This window comes from Peromyscus maniculatus, chromosome 2 (genome assembly GCF_049852395.1).
Source record: "Peromyscus maniculatus bairdii isolate BWxNUB_F1_BW_parent chromosome 2, HU_Pman_BW_mat_3.1, whole genome shotgun sequence".
Taxonomy (NCBI): Eukaryota; Metazoa; Chordata; class Mammalia; order Rodentia; family Cricetidae; genus Peromyscus; species Peromyscus maniculatus.
In genome coordinates this window covers 146,514,524-146,531,346 of record NC_134853.1, presented here as the reverse complement: position 1 = coordinate 146,531,346, position 16,823 = coordinate 146,514,524, and the positions used below count along the sequence as shown (strand labels likewise).

Below are 16,823 nucleotides of genomic sequence, written 5' to 3'. Positions count from 1 at the left end.
AACCACAGGCTTCTGGAGCCAGGCCTTGGGGGTTACAACCTAGCCTCGCTTCTGGTCTTGCTTCCTGCTTCCTAATCTACCAAGGTGTGAGGAGTTCAGCCATGCTCTCCTGCTGCCAAAGACTCTGCCATAACTTTCTCAACATGATGGACTGTGCCCCTTTTAAAAACCATGAGTTAAAATGAATCCTTCCTTCTCCGAGTTTCTGCTGTGCTGTGGTGTTGGGCTACCACAATGAGAAAGGCAGCCACCACCGTGGGGGAACTTCCCCATTGCCAGGGCTCTTCTTGTGCACCAGGGGTCTCTGGGAACGACATTCCTCCACTGTGTGGAAACCGTGAATCTTGGTCCCCAAGTTAGCTCCAGGGTGCTTCTGTCCTGTCACGGCACATGCCTAGACCCTGGCTCCTTGGTACTTTACTGACACGAGCTGAGAATAGCTCATGTACACTGTCAACAAACAATTACAGTTTTATCACTTGCAATATATGGAACTGCGGCTTGCTAGGCATTTCCTCTAATCGGGTATTTACCAGCGCTCTGCTGCTTCCCAGGGACGGTAGATAATTCTAGCATGGAACACTCAAAGGCGCTAACACTGGAGCAGGGGAGAGTTAAAACTCCGATATTTGGATACATAAAGCATCCTCTTCCCTCTCCCTCTACTCACCCATCCCCTCTGAGGTCAACTCTGGACCAGCTGCTGGCTCTGAGGCCAGAGGCGCCATCGTGTTGCCTGTTGGAAAGAGGGGGTCAAACTTGTGGTCCCTCTAATCCTCTATCCAGAGTTAAAGGCCACACTAAAAGGCTGAGAGGGTCCTTCAGTAGCAGCAGCCACAGTTAGTAGCAGCACGTGGGAAAATGCAGGCAGGAAAGCTTAACCAAGTCACTGCTGGGATCAGCCCTGGAGACTCGAGAATGTACCAGGTATTCTACACATGAGCATGGCCAGACTTGCAAAGCCTCTGCTTTCATTTCTCTCTCTCTCTCTCTCTCTCTCTCTCTCTCTCTCTCTCTCTCTCTCTCTCTCTCTCTCTCTCTCTCTCTGTTTTTGCAATCCTGTCCAGAGTAGCCAGAGCCCCAGAAACTACTAATATGCAGACCTCCAAACACTCTTAGTTCAGTACCCACCCACAGCTTTCTACAGTACTTAAGAGTCAAGAGCAGAATCCTCGAGGAAAACCACACATCCGCCTGACCCATCCATACCGTATTTTCTGCTCCACTCCCTTCATGGCCCTGATCCCTCCCATCTTCTTTGGCCAGGGGCATTTCCAGTGTTAGGGGCAATGATCTGTATTGGTATTGGTAACAAGGGGGTACATTTTCTATTTAGAATTTGAAGACAACAATGAAAATAACTCTAAGGTCACACTTACCACCATGCATGCACAAACCAAATGATGTCAGTGTGCTTGCTCTTCCCAGTGTCTCTCTGGTCCCCATTCCTGTACACCACTGGCTTCCATTCCTTCAGTGTCCATGCCCCAGCCTCAAGATACTCACGTGTGCTGCTTCCTTTTAGAACACTCTCATTCCCCCTCCTCAACTCACAGCTGTCATCTAATGAACTCTTCTTCATTCAAATCTCATCACAGTGTCTCAGCATCACTTCTGGACAAGGCATCTGGACTTTTCAGACTAGTCTATTCTACATTCATAGGTCCCTGCAGAAGTCTGTGGAATTCTCCACCAAGCATCCTTGAATTTCTATGCTTGCCTCCCAGGCTCAGGGGAATGAAGCTCTCCCAGCCTTGCTGAGGTCTGGCCTGGCTGTGACCTGGGCTTTATCTGTTGAAGCGTAGGGAGCTGGGAAGGCTGTTACATCCTGGAGGGAGCTCTTTTTGCCAAATTCTCCTCTGGTCCCTTGCTGCAATGATGCTGGACCTTAGTCACCTAGGATCCCTGGATCATTCCATGAAACAGAAAGCTAATAAGCCCTTTCAGAACACACAGGACTAGAAAGAAGTGAGCTTTGGTGAATTAAGCACTGGGATGGGGAGGTTTGCCAGCACAATGTTTTCAAATGGAGCTTTTAGCATTACCCAGTTCAGTGTGGCCTAACAGATCAAGTGACATTGAAAACAGAGTCTGGAGTCAGACACAGTGACTCGTGCCTATAATCCTGGCACTTCGAAGGCTAGGGCAGGAGGACTGTTTCAAGCTCAGAGCAGTCTGTGCTACACAATGAGTTAAGGCTAGCCTGAGCTGCAGAGTGAGAAACTGTCTCAGAAACCCAAAACGAAGAGTTTGTCAGAGTTCTCAAGAGGACAGCGTCACTGTTGTACATGCCACATGGGGAGTCAGGAGTCTACGGAAAGCGGAGGGCTCAGGGAGGGTGGGGCTGAGGCCTTTATTGTGGCTTCAGTGAAGGACGAGATGAGACCGAAGCTTGCTGGGTCAGGACCCATTCCACATGCACGATGCCAGCCGTGGGATCCAAGCCCGGGGTTTCACTTGAGAGTGCAGTAGATCAAGCAGTTGGTTTTGGGATGGCTGCTTTGATAAAGATTATGGTCCTGGTTTTTCTATCTCACATCAGCAAGCCATGCCCCTCCCGCCCAAGATGTCAAAACATCAGAAAACAAAAAGTATGATTAATGGCCACATCATAACCTGACCTCTCCTGACCCAAATCCTTTTTTTTTTTTTCCCAAGCACTAAACCCGGGCATCAGAAGATGCTTACTGAGGCTGTTTTATTCAGGTCAGGTCTTCTGGAGCAGATTGAACATGCCATGAGTATTCTGCTAACCCTGCAGGTAGGCTTTTAGATGGATGGATGAATGGATGGGCAGATGGACGGACAGACGGACAGACGGACGGATGGATGGACCAACCTACTATGTGGCATTTCTATGGATAGCCACAAAGTCTCACAAGTGTCTATCCTAGAGGTATGGCCACCAGGATGTAGAGGACCTTAGATGTGGGCTGAGGAATTCAGTGACCTGCCAGAAACATGCTTATCCTTGGAGGTAGCGACAGGAGGATCTGGGGTTTACCAATTCGGCTAGCCAAATCTCCACTTTTGGGGTAAAAAAAAAAGGTGAGAGCCCCTTTCTTCAAAAACAAGTGGAGAACAACTATGGAAGATGCCAAGGTTGACCTCTGACCTCTACAGAGTAAGGTTGATATCTGAGATTGATCTCCACCATGGAGAAGGCTGAGACACCAGGACAATGCAGACAGCCTTGGTATGGCCTTCCCCAAAATATTTAGGAAAGAGAGACTTTGTAAAATACATCATAAAGAGGTGTCAGAAGAAAGTGCTTGGAAAGTAGAGAGGAAGCCATGGGGTTGCTACTAGTTTGGGGGGGCAATTAAAACAGTGGGATATGGGAAGGCTGGGAGGACCGGGTACCTAGCAGCGCTGCTCTCAGACACAAGTGTCAGGGTGTTCACTAATTAAACAGAGACTTGGGGCTGCTGGCCCCAGACTTTTCAGAAGCAAACAGAAACAAAGGGCTTCTGAGGTTTTAATAAACTAAGGCAGGAACCTGGGGAAATCACTCAGTCAGGAAAGTGCCCGCCTTGCAAGCATGAGGTCATGGGCTGGATCCCCTAGGACCCACACTAAAAAAAAAAGGAAGAAATTCAAGCTTGGTGGCACACGCTCATCGTCCCAGTGCTATGGAGATGGGAGCAGACTGACCTGGGTTAGCCTAGCCAAATCCACGAGTTGTAGGTTCGAAAGCCCAGGTCTCAAACAAACAAACAAACAAAACAAAACAAAAAACAAACAAAACAGGTAAAAAGCAACTTAGAAAGATGCCTGAGGTTTACTTCTGACCTCTTACACACACACACACACACACACACACACACACACACACACACGCATGGTCAGCACAAACTTTTCAGGTAGGAATGGATTCTAAGCATCATCTCTCAAACTCTACCAATTATAGACTCTTGAACTCTTCCTGGATGCTGTGTGCTGGGGTTCTATAGAACCCTCTCTGGGGCTGTGGTGTGCCCAGGGAAGCCAGGTCAGGGATTCCAGGCTGTTGGTACAATGGCCATGAAAAGGCTGTCGCTCAGAATCTTGGGAGTCTTCAATCCTGAGCAGCTGTTTAGAGATCTGAGGCCCATCAATAAAGGCCCTTGTCAGAGGGCCATCCATGCGTATCACTACCCTTGATCTTAAAGAGCCCAACTAATATAGAATTATCTAGGAGTAAACAGTAATATAGCCAATTGGGCCTTTATTGAATGGTTCTTATTTAAGGCTCTTAGCACATCAAACAATGATATCCAAAGAAGTCACATCAATTGACCTTGGGAATAAAAGAGCAAATGTAAGCAAATCTGTGAGACTGACAGACAGGCTGGGCAAACAGTGCTTTGATTTGCCAGCAGCCCTATGCCAGACATCAGCCACTAGTTAGATACATAAGCCATTAAGCTAAAAACAGAACTATCATTATGGTATCATCTAGTAATTTGCAGGTAATTGATGGACATTAGTCATAATCACACACAATACACAGACCCCCTCCTATACCCCTGGAGACTCGTGCTCTCCCTGGAAACTCCCATTTGCATTTCATCAAGAGCTTCCCAAACTGGGAAACTTAGAGAAAAATCAGGCTTTCTGTGCATTTCTGTGAGACCCTCTTGGAAAGGACAGAGCCAGGGAAGGCAGGCTACAAGGGCCGGGGGATTTCTACATCAGCCAGGAGACCGCTGATACTGTGGCTCTTGGAGTCCTTAAAATGTCTAGTGATTACAAGAGAGAGGAGCTGGATCTGCTGCTGCTCCAAGAGCTGAAGACGCTGAAGCTGCTGATTGATGTACTGAGATTCTTAAACTCCCATTTTCTCAAGGTGAGTTGGCATTGGCCTGGTTCCTGCTGAAAAGACAATTGAACCCCCCAAAGACTTTCCTCCAGTGGATCCCTGTCTCTCCACAAGATACCCTCTGGTTCTGGAAACCTCTGTGTTCAGCTACATGGGTGCACATCTGTTTGGAGAGGCTGGGATACAAACAATAGGCATGTTTGGATGGGAGTAACAGCAGTTTCTGAGTCCCTGTGTACACTTCTAGGATGTGTACTGGCTTCAGAGCCAAGAACTGGAGTCAGAAAAAAATGCCCACCTGCTGAGGTCTAAAAATAGGGAAGCAGTGGTGTGCAGGCAGAATGCAAATGTACCAAGCGCAGTGACTTTCAAAGCTGGGGTGTTTTCCAGCATACTGCAGCTCCTGGGCCTGCCAATTGTGTACCAGGCCATGGTGCCGAATGCCATTCAGGGGTGTGAACACATTTCCCTGGAAAGGTGGACAAATCAGGCCCCATATGAAATTGAGCTGTGGCTCCTAACCATCATGACAAGGTCCCCCAGGGTGACACTGGGAATTTACAATGACTGAGATAGTCTATGTCTCAACCAGCATTGGGTACTGTCAATCAGCACTTCTCTTGGGAATTTAAATCAATGGGCTGGAGGCTGTTGGGGAGTGTGGCCTCATCATAAAGTTGTGTTCCATCACATAACAGATCTGTGCAGAGCTGTGGACTTGGGCTTTGGCACAACATGAAATAGGTGTCATGGGATATTGGGTGGAACAGGGTAGGGGGCTGGCAGTCTTTAGTTCAGTTCCAAGAGTGGAGATTCTGAGCAACAAGTCTCTCTCTCTCTCTCTCTCTGTCTCTCTGTCTCTCTCTCTCTCACACACACACACTCTTCTCTCTTGTGTATTGTGTGTGTGTCCATATGTGTGTGTGTTATTAGACATGGATACAAGTTTATGTGTTTACATGTGTGCAGTATCCAATTAGTTGCGTCTGTGAGTGCACACACGTGGAAGTCGGATGTTGATATTGGATGTCTCTTCCTATTACTCTCCACCATATTCAGAACTATTTACACTGATTTACTTTGCAAGAAGAGGCAAGTACATGCCATGAGTGCACATGTGGAGGTCGGAGGACAGCACACAGGAGTCAGCTGCCTCTTTCCACCATGTAGGTCCCTGGGGACCACACTCAGGTCATCAGACTTGGTGGCAAGTGCCTTTGTCCACTGAGTCACCCCACTAACCCTCCACTGTATTTCGTGAGGCAAGGAACTCACTAATTTGGTAAGGTGAGCTGGCCAGCAGACTCCAGGAGTCCTCCTGCCACTGTCTCCGAAGAGCTAGGATCAGGCACGACAACCGTGCCCAGGTTTTCCATGGGTGCTGAGGCTCAGAATTCAGGTCCTCAGTCCTTGCATGACAAGCATTTTACCAACTGAGCCATCCACCCAGACTCTGGTTATAGCTACTAAGAATGCAATTGCAATCTTTCATCTTTCAATTTGTATTTATTTAGCTGTTATAAAGTTGCTAACACACACACACACACACACACACACACACACACACACACACACACACACACACACACACACACAGAGTCATCTGGTTCTGACTATTTAATATGTGGGGCTAACAGACTCTTCTTTTGACCTGTGGAGCACCATGAGACAATGGCGGAGGCACTACTGGTACCCTGGATGAGGAAGGCTGAGGAGCATTTGCACTGATGTACTAAAGGCTCTGAGAAGTCCTGCCGCAAGGATAAACAGCACAGTTCAAACAGCAGGCCTGCAGGACTTTGGCATGAACAGTCGATTTTTTGGCATCAACTTGGGAAGCCTAAGCAAGATGTGGCCTGAGATTTGCTTTCTGATCTGAGATTCGAGAAAAAGGCCCGAAGCCGACCTATTCCCACTGGTAACATTTAGTAATTTCTGCTCGTAGTCATTCATGCAACAAATATTCACTGTGCGCCTGATTAAATGTCATGTTCTATGCTTGCTTCTGAGGGTGGATATTCACGAGCCATCAGGGTCCCTCCAGGAGTTCATCCTCAAAGGGAGGCATGTACAGGGCTGGGGAGCCAGCATAAGAGGTGAAGTGCTACCCAGGCACCAGGACCTGAACTCAATCCCCAACACCCACATACAAGTGGGTGTGGTGGTGTGCCTGTAATCACAGAACTGAGAAGGTAGAGACAGAAGGATCCCCTAAAAACGCTGGCCAGCCACCCTAGCCAATCAGCAAGCTCCAGGTGCTGTAAGACACCCTGTCTCAAAAAGTAAAGCGAGGGGCCTGGAGAGATGGCTCAGACCTCTGGAAGAGCACCGACTGCTCTTCCAGAGGTCCTGAGTTCAATTCCCAGCAACCACATGGTGGCTCACAACCATCTGTAATGAGATCTGGTGCCCTCCTCTGTATACATAATAAATAAATAAATCTTTTTTTTAAAAAAAAAAAGTAAAGCGAGGGGCAATAAAAGAAGACACCTAATGGCAACTTCTGCCCTCCACACATGTACACCTGGGCATGCACACTCACATATACACGTGTACACACACACACAGAAGCATTTACATCAGTGTGTCCAAAAACCAGCCCCTTCTCAACACCACATTCCCGTCATCTTGGAGCAGCCCAGCAGCTGCTCTCTCCTGTCATTGCCATCGCCTGCTAAGTGGTCTCCTTACTTCCTTTCTGTGCACCTACGACCAGCTCATCGCGGTAGCCTGGCCGGCGGCAGCTCCATCTGAAGTGAGAGCATGCCACTTCTCTGCTCAGAACTTTTGAGGCCTTCCCTCTGATTTGGAATGAAGGTGCAGGTCTTCATAATGACCTAAAGGTCTCTCCCCTCCCTCCCTCCATGTCATAGTGGTCTCTCTTTGCTCACATTCTAACCACAAAGGGCCGTGGCTGCCTCTCAAACACCCTGGGGCAGTGTCAGCTGCAGGCCCTCACACCTGCTGCCCCCACAGCTTTCTGCAGCCATCTTCCCCAGCTGTGTGCAGCTGCTTCCTTATCTTCTGCAGACACAATGAAGACATCCTCCTGTCTGTCCTCTGGCTTCTGAGCTTCCTATTCTGTTTTCTCCAAAGCAGTGACCAATATCTGAAATGTTCTCAGACTGATCCTTACTACACATTTTATTACATCTATTTATTTATTTGTTTATTTGTTTATTTATTTATTTATTGTGTGTTGGGGGAGATGATACGAGCGTGTCACGTCATAGAACAATTTGTAGTAATCAGTCTTCTTCTATCTACGTTGTAGGACTTGGGGTTGAACTCTGGTTGTCAGGTTTGGAGATGAGTCCCTCTACCCACATAACTATCCATCCCCCTGGCTCTCATCCTTCCCTTTATATACACTTTACCAATGAGCACACTGATCTGTAAGGACAGAGATTCACCATTGGCTTCCCTGCCCTGGCCTCAGCATTGAAAACAGTGCTGGGCACAACAACACAGCTGCTAATGAATGTTTTTACTGATGGGGACTCCGTTATCATGACACCCAGGGTGTGCAGTGTTAGGTGTACCCCAGGGGTCTGCACTGATCTAGCAGGATGGTATCAGGCTACCATCTAAATGGCATGGGGAGCCACAGCACGAAAGGAAGCACACCTCAAGCCAAGGGATGGGGCACCAGGAAGGGGAGAGAAGAAAGCCCAACTTCCCATGTAATTTATGAAATTGTTCCACAACCAATGACAGGAGAACAAATGGCGACAACCAGCTGCTCATCCTCATTTGTTTACCATGACTGCTTAATTACCAGCCTCCCCAAGAGAGGGGATTTTTTTTTTTTTTTGGAGCCTTCTGGCAGATGTAGACATTATTCCCTTCCACAGGAGCCTGAAAAACTGGCCCAACATCTGGGACTGAACCTGAGGCACAAGAGCCACGAGAGAAGGGCAGTGAATGGGAAGAGAGCTTTGATAGAGGGCATTATGGTCCAGAAACCTGCTACCCCTGCATCTGCCTCCCCAGAATCACACCCGGGGAGCATCTCTTACTAGAGAAATGGAGATGCTCTTTATCAGGCCTGCCACTGAGCCATGCGTCACCTCGGGTGCTCCATGGGACAGGCAAAAACAAGTGGTGCTCTTGGATGGTCCAGCCTACGATCTCCACTATCCAGAAGAGCCCTGGGGGATGAGGGTGTATCTCAGTGGCAGAGCGCTTGCCCCTGTGCGCAGGGTCCTAAATTCAATCCCTGGCACTAAGAAGAGCAAGCAAAACCAAAGAGCTCTAAGGTTTTCTTCCCCATGAACCAGAGAGACACAAACAGCATTGGGTGTCCAAATACTAGTGAATGACCAGGGTGTGGCTGAAGCCAACCTGAGGACCGGAACATGTGGAATCTCTGGCACTCTAGGAGAGCTCAAGATGCTGCGGAGAGAAGGTGGTGGGCTGAACAGATAGAGTGGAACAGATTACCCCATCACCTGCCCTTGGACCACAAGGTTCTTCTCGCTGATCACCAGAGTAACAAGTCTTTTCTCTGTCCTACCTGCCAGCTCCCAAATAATGACATGGAGACTTATTATTAATTATGAAAGCACAACCTTAGCTTAGGCTTATTCCTAACTAGTTCTTCTAACTTAAGTTAACCCATATCTATTAATCTATGTTCTTTTACGCAGCTCAGTTACCATTACTCTGTATTTCTCATCCTGTTTCCTCTGCATCTGGCTGGCGACTACCCCTTTCTTCTTCCCAGAGCTCTCTCTGTCCGGAAGTCCCACCTATACCTCCTGCCTAGCTATTGGCCATTCAGCTTTTTATTACACCAATCACAATACATTTTCACACAGTGTACAAAAATCCCACAACACACCAAAGCTTGTTCTGAGTGACGGTCTTGGTCCAAAAAGACTGAGCATCCCTCATAAGGTATCACTGGGCAGGACCATGAGAGCAATTCCAGGAAGGATTCACTCAGAGGCGAGACCTTTCCAGGTAAGAAGCACCTTCAAGCGGCAGCCTAGATATAAAGAGGTTGGGCAGCAGTGCGCTTGTGCCTGCCTGCCTCCCTGCTTGCTGGCCAGCACATTGACCTTGCTGCTGCCACTGCTGCTGCTATCCCTCACTGGCATCAAACCTTGGCTTTTCGGCCTTCCACTGATGACGGCTCTCCAGGAATCCTCCAAGCCTTCAGCATCAGGTTGGGACTGCCAAAGTATCCAGTCTTGAGAGTGAGCAACTATGATGTCTTCAGCCTCTCTAGCAGGCAGACAGCCATGGCTGGATCACCGGCTTCGAGTTCACCAAGTAGCTAGGCCAGTTGCCAGATCCCCCAAGGAATCTTCCTGCCTCTTCTTCCCCTGAACTGAATGTATAAGTGAGCCTTCGTGGCACCCAGATCTTTACCTAGGTTCTGGAGATCAAACTCGGTTCTCTGTACTTATACAGCAAGCATTTCCTGACTGAGTCCATCTTCCTAGCCCTTATATTCCAACTTTATGAGGCCCAGGATACTGAGAAGTTTAGCGAGTCATTATTCTGGCGTGTCTGTGAGGGTGTCTCTGGATGAGGCTAGTATCTGAATCAATAGACTGAGTAAGCACATTGCCTTCCCCGGAGTGAGTGGGCCTCATTCAATCTATAAAAGGCTAACTAGAACAGAAGGCTGAGAAAGAAAGAATTCACCTTTGGACTATCTTCAGCTAAGACGTGAGTTTTCCTGACTCCAGATTGAGTTGTGGACTAGATCTTCACACCACCCAGGTCTCCTGGGTCTCCAGCTTTCCAGGGGCAGATCTGGGAATGTTGTGCTTTTCTAGCCACATAAGCCATGTGAGAATAAACCTCACATTGGTTCCCACTCTTGGAATGTGTGATTCAGCCCATTTGTATGTATTACATGTGGAGATTACCCAACTTCCTCTGTTGGACAATATAACCTCTGTTCTCATCAAGGACGTTGTTCCTCTGGCTATCTTAGTGTGTGCCATGCCTAGCACAGATCCTGGCACACAGCAGTTGCTCAAGAAACACATGGGAGACAAGAATTAAGGATAAAGAATTAGAAAAATAAAGTGTTTAAAGACAGAGGTCAATAATGGAACCCGCTTGGTGGGGGCAGGTTAGAGAGGACCAAGAAGGTCAACAGAGTTGGTAATTAGGAGAATGTGGAGACTCATTCCAGACCAGTGTCTGTGGATCCATAGGGTAAGGAAGCATGTGAAGCCACTGAGGTCAGACTGTTGTCTCAGAAGTGGCTTTGAAAGGGGATGGGTCACTGGGAAGCTATGCTTCAACCAAAGCTGTTTTGGTCTCCTAATTGGAACATGCTTATTCTTGCTTTTCTCTCCTGCCCATCCCTTCCAGTGGCTCCTCTCAGGGCACACACCATTAATCATCTCTCATTACTTTATTTTTTTAATAGAATAAGCAAGTTCATGGGTGTCTGATATGCATTCTCTTGGCAGGATAATAATTGACACCATAAGTGACCTCATTAATCAGCAGGGACAATTAGAAGGGGGTAACTGGAGGACAATTTGCTAGGTAGCCTGTCTGGGAAAGAAAGAAAGGTCAGCATATCTCTGAGTTGGACTAGGACACTTCTATGGGTCACTGAGTCCTCATTAGTCCCCTTTCTTGAACCCCTCCAAGACAAGCGGGGGTGGGGGGGAGGAGATGACAAGAAAGTTCCAAAGAAAGGTTAGAGTGTAGGGACACAAGAGGTTCAGTATGGGCCCATAGTTAGCACAGGGTTCTGTCACCCAGGAGAGGAGGTCATCTCCCTCCTCTCCCTCTTTGTACCTTTGCCTTGTTCTAGTGATTTCTGAAGAGGCCAAGGGAAGAACAGCTTTGGTAGATGAACTTCTCAAGGCAGAGGTGACCTCTGGAGAGTCCTCTGTTAGGGAGGAACTGTCTCTGCAGACGCCGGTTCCACGTGCACTTCTCTGTAATTGTATGAATGTATGGACAGGGCAAAACTGTTTTCTTTAAGAAATTATTTATGGGCCGGCAAGATGGCTCAGCAGGTAAAGGTACTTGCTACCAAGTCCAATGACCTGAGTTCAATCCCCACATGGTTGAAGGAGAGAACCTTACTCCTGCAAGTTGTCCTCTGACCTCCACATGTGTGTCATACCATGTGTGCACATGTACGCAAGCATGTATGCTCAAGAACACACGCACACACACACACACACACACACACAAAATCAATCAGTCAATCAATCAATCAATCAATCAATCAATCCAATATAATAAAATGCACATTCTGTGGAAGCCGGTGGTTGACAGCAAGTGTCTTCAAGAGCTCTCCACTTTACTTGTTACTGAGACTGTGTCTCTTGCTGAGCCTGGAACTCACTGATTTGGCTATGACTGGCCGGCCAGCAAGCCCCAGCGATCCTCCTGTCTCTGCCTTCCCAGCACTAGAATTCCAAGCACATGCTTGGTTTTTTTTTTTTTTTTTAACGTGGGTTCTGGGGACTGACCTCAGGTCTTCAGGCTTGCAAGGTAACCATTTTGGCAACTGAGTTACCTCCCCAGCCCTCACACCCTTTCTCTGTCCCTCAGTCTGATGGGGGACACCACACGGCATGGCAGGCATGTCCCACATCATATCTGGAAATGGGTAAGGCACACTGGTCCCCTTGTGTCTCACATAAAGCCAGAAAGCATGCCTTGCATGGCTACGAGCCAAATCCAACAAGTCCTGTTCAGTTGCATTCTAAAGGGCTTGCATTTAAAGCAGGTAAAAGCAAACCTGTGGTCTCTACATCTTAAACCCAAACAAGAGGAGCACTTTCCAAACAAGCCATTGCCTGGGAGCTGGGTTGATGCTGTGAGACTTGGGGCTCTTCTCTAGGAGTGTCCCTCAGCAAAGACTGATGGCTCCCCATCTCTCCTCACATTTGTCTTCTAAATGTTTTTGTTCCTAAGTCACAAAGCTCGGGAAAGGAGGGGCAGTAACATAATTTGCACCTGTGTGTCCAAAGCCTGCCAAGAAAATGAGCATCACAACCCAGTGGGAAACCCTAGGTAGCTCTCTCTCCTGTTGGCATGGTGACCTGGCCCTTCTTCCTGCTCTCTCTGCTGCTCCTCCCCTCGGTCGGCAGCTCTTAGTTCAAACACACAGGATCAATTAATAGACAAGGGAAAAGCCAGTAGCCAGTTGGCTGCCAGCTCTGCAGTCCTCTAGAACGTTGTGGTTCCGTTTCCTGTATCAGTGATCCACTAAATCTAGACTCTTCCCCATCATTCCCCATATCTGGACTGTGCCTCATCCACCCCGTCATCTCCCACTTCAGTTTCTCCTGGAGGCCTCACTTGAGGGACACCCCCTAGTCAGTGCCATCCCTGTCCCTCCCCTGTGCTCTACCTCTGCCTCCCCTGGCTCTGTGCCCCTCCAGACTTCACTATTGATTTACTTCCTTCATGCTCTGCCTCAAAACCTGGAGCTTTCCAAGATCCAAAACTGCCTACTTCACTTCTGGGTCCTAAAGACCAGGCCAAAAGCCTGGAAAGGAGGGGTACTTGAAAAAAAAATGTTTGAGAGGCTTGAAGTTTAGTGTGTTACAGTTAAGGAAACTGTCAGGCTGTTTGTTTTTCAGTTTTTTTTGGGGGGGGGAGGGTATGGGTATACGAACGCAGGCACGCATGCATGTGTGTGCACATGAGTGTGATAGCCAGAGGTCAAGACTGAGTGTCCTCCTCAGTTGTTCCTCACCTTTGAACCTGCCACTCACTGATTCAGGTAGTCTGGCTGGCTAGCAAGCCCCAGGGAGCGCCCTGCCTCTGCTCCCCAGTGCTGGATGATGAGTGCATGCCACCACCCTCGGCTTTCATGAGAGTGTTAGGAACCAAACTCAGGTCCCTGTACTTCTGAAGCAAGCACTTAGTGGCTGCGCCATGTCTCCTGTAGGGTGCTTGGTCTGGGATCTGGCTCAGCTGTGTGACCTCCAGTGAAGTCCTTAACATTGATTGCTGTGGCCCATGGCCGGTTAGAAAGGTGAATAATGGCATCCAGCTCCTAGAATGTTAAAATGACCCAGTGACTTAACACCGATTAAAATGTTGGGAATGCTGTCGTCTGGTACATAGAACGTCTCAACAGCTAGAATCACTCCTACCAGAGGCTCAGCTTCTAGTAGCGAGAGTCACTTGGGTTGGGTTTCCATGGAGACCTGGCTAGGGATCTGGAGATAAGTGAGTTTATTTGAGAGTTGAGTTCAGGAAACACGCGGGGAAGGGAGGATCCTATGAACTCCCTTTGATGACTGTCCATGACTCCAGAGGACACTAGCTCTAACCACTGAACTACAGGTGGGGTGGACCTGGCAAGGCCTCTATGCTCCCACCACCAATTGAGTAGCTAAGGCCTGAGAATGGAGGGCTAATGCCCCACAGGACTTTCAACTAGGCCCTCCCTTGCTTAGCTCCTGGCTCCTTCCAAGCGCCAGGGACCCCTTGCAAAGTCTCTTTGCTCTCCAAGCTGGCACCCTAGAGATACAACCCTGGAAAACAGCAGAGGGAACCAACTCCCCGAGACTGATGGCTGTCAGGAAGCTCCCCAACTCCCTTCTAGATGCTGAAACTGGAAACCTGAGCCTCCTTCACCTCTTCCTGATGTCATTCTCTGCATCCTTCCTGGGGAGAGCCTCCTGGCTGAGCAGTGCCTAGCACACGGGGCGGGACCCACAGCAACCACAGCTCATTAAATTGATTTATGGCTTGGTCTCTCCCCCTCCCAGCAGGCAGTTTGGAGGCTGAGCCAGAGGTGTGAGCAGACTGGATCCAGCTGCTGATTCCAGCCCACCACTCCCCGCTCCTAGCCACTGCTTCTCACCGCCCCCCCCATACACCCCTTCCTTGCTTGTCCTAGTAGTTGACAATTAGGCTGTGTTTATTAAGCCCTGGGATCCCGCACTGCTCACCTCCGCTCTGCTTCCCATAGATTTTCCTGCTAGGACTGCAGAGATCATAAAAACAACAGCCCACCTTGTCGCTCTAGCTTATTTACTAACTTGGCCATAAATAATCAGGGTGATTTGCATATTACTATGTGGCTTTTTATAGCACCACACATCGGAGCCTTGGCAGGCAAGCTGGGGGTGGAGGTGGGGCAAGGAGGTGAGCCGTGCGCTAGGCAGGCAACAGCATTGGTCGGAGTGGCTCCAGTTTCCTCTTTGAACCTATGATGCCTGGCAGGCCTGACTTCCCCAGACCAGAAAGCAGAGAGAGAACCAGGATGGTATGGGGTGTATGTGACAGGAAGGCCGATCATTATCATCTGGTCAGGGACAAAGATACAGGTGTAGCTGATGATGATAATAACTCCAAGGCAGCCATTAGCAAAGCCCAGCGTTTGAGCTATGAGGCCACTCACCCGCCCTCCTGTCCTGCATTGTCTAGAGGCAGGCTGGAGCTGATGCTCACACTCTTCAGACAGACCCCTGCCTCTGCCATTCACACTGTGTGACCCTAAGTCGGTCACTTGCCCTCTCGGAGCTTTGCTTATTCGTCTGTACAATAGGAACCACAACAGTGCCTGTCTCAAAAACCCTGGGTGCTGATTCAAGTATTCATATGGGAAGGTGCTTAGCAGGTCTACCACAGGGCAAGGAATGGATGTGGTGGTGATGATGGTGATGGTGGTGATAACGATTGGTGGTGGTGGTGGTGGTGGTGGTGGTGGCGGCGGCGGCGGCGGCAGCAGCGACTACCATGGTGATGACAGAATATTGAATTCTCATCGGCTAGTGATGTAGCCGAACAGTACGCTCTAACCTGGCATGCGCAAGGCCCTGAATTTGATTCCCAGCATACCCTCCCCAAAAATAGAAGGAAAGAGGTAGGAAAAGTGGGAAGAAAACCCTCAGAGTGGGATGTAGCTCAGTTGGTAGAGTCCTTCCCAAGCATGCAGGAAGCCCTAGACCCCGCCCCCAGAACAAGATTAAATTTAATTGAGGTACTGTGCACCTCTCTGGGACGTCGATGCCATAATTGTGGCTTGACCTGCGTCCTGGTTTTTCACCAAGAGTGAGATCTAGAAGAGAGAGGAAAAACACACGGAAGACCAGGAGAGCAGCGAGCCTCTTGGGAGGAGGTTAGAAGGGGTGGAGCTGGAAAGAGCGGTGCGGGAGGGGCGGGGACAGAGGAGGAGCCAAGAAGGGCAACCACCAATGGGGGAGGACCTAGAGCGGAAGGGGCCAAGGGTGGTTTGTATGACCCAATGGGATAACACCCAGGTCTGAGTGTCCGGGGAGAGTGTTGGATGAGTCTCTGTCTGTGACAAAACCAAGCTGAGTTTTAAAAAATCCGTTAGGATGGTCTGCATTTTCCAAGCTGCCTATAGTTAGAATGTTTATATTATGCAAATACGTATCAAAGGAAGGGAAGGAGGAAGCTGAGAGGCTGAGGAAGCGGGGGCAAAATCCTGGAGGAGGGTGACTGTGCTCTGCTCCCCACAGGCCATCCGGGAACTCCTATTCTGAGCCTCCCAGCTCAGCTCCCTGGCAGCAAATGGGAGCGTTATGCAGGTCGTCGGGCCCCATTTCTATTTTCTTCCTTCTCTTTCCCACTTTGTATTTTGTAAGAATCTAATTTTAACCTCTCCAGATGCCGTGTTTTTGATCTTTTCAATTGATTCTTTGCGGAAATGGAGTAACAGAAGGGCCGTGAATCTTTTTAATGGAAAAAGATGAAAAGGCTTTGAATGGCTGAGAAACAGACCCTGTCTGGTGCCCTCTCAGCCTGGCCTGGCCTTCAGGGTCCAGCCCTCCCACACCCCTGCTTTAGTCATGAGGCCGAGAAGCACAAAGGCTCTTCACACCTATGGTGTGCCTAGCCTTCTCTGCAGGCAGCTCACCATAAAGGACCCATACACAGGCCGGGAGGTGGTGGCGCACGCCTTTAATCCTGGCACTCGGGAGGCAGAAGCAGGCAGATCTCTATGAGTTTGAGGCCAGCCTCGTCTACAGAGCGAGATCCAGGACAGGCACCAAAGCTACACAGAGAAACCCTGTCTCAAAAAAAAAAAAAAAAAAAAAAAAAA

General features: G+C 48.9%; 1 protein-coding gene across 5 annotated transcripts in view; it reads right to left on the bottom strand.

Moving 5' to 3' along the window:
• Csmd2 (CUB and Sushi multiple domains 2) overlaps positions 1–16,823 on the bottom strand; it is a 576,074-nt gene that overhangs the window by 466,485 nt on the left and 92,766 nt on the right. The window lies entirely within an intron of this gene.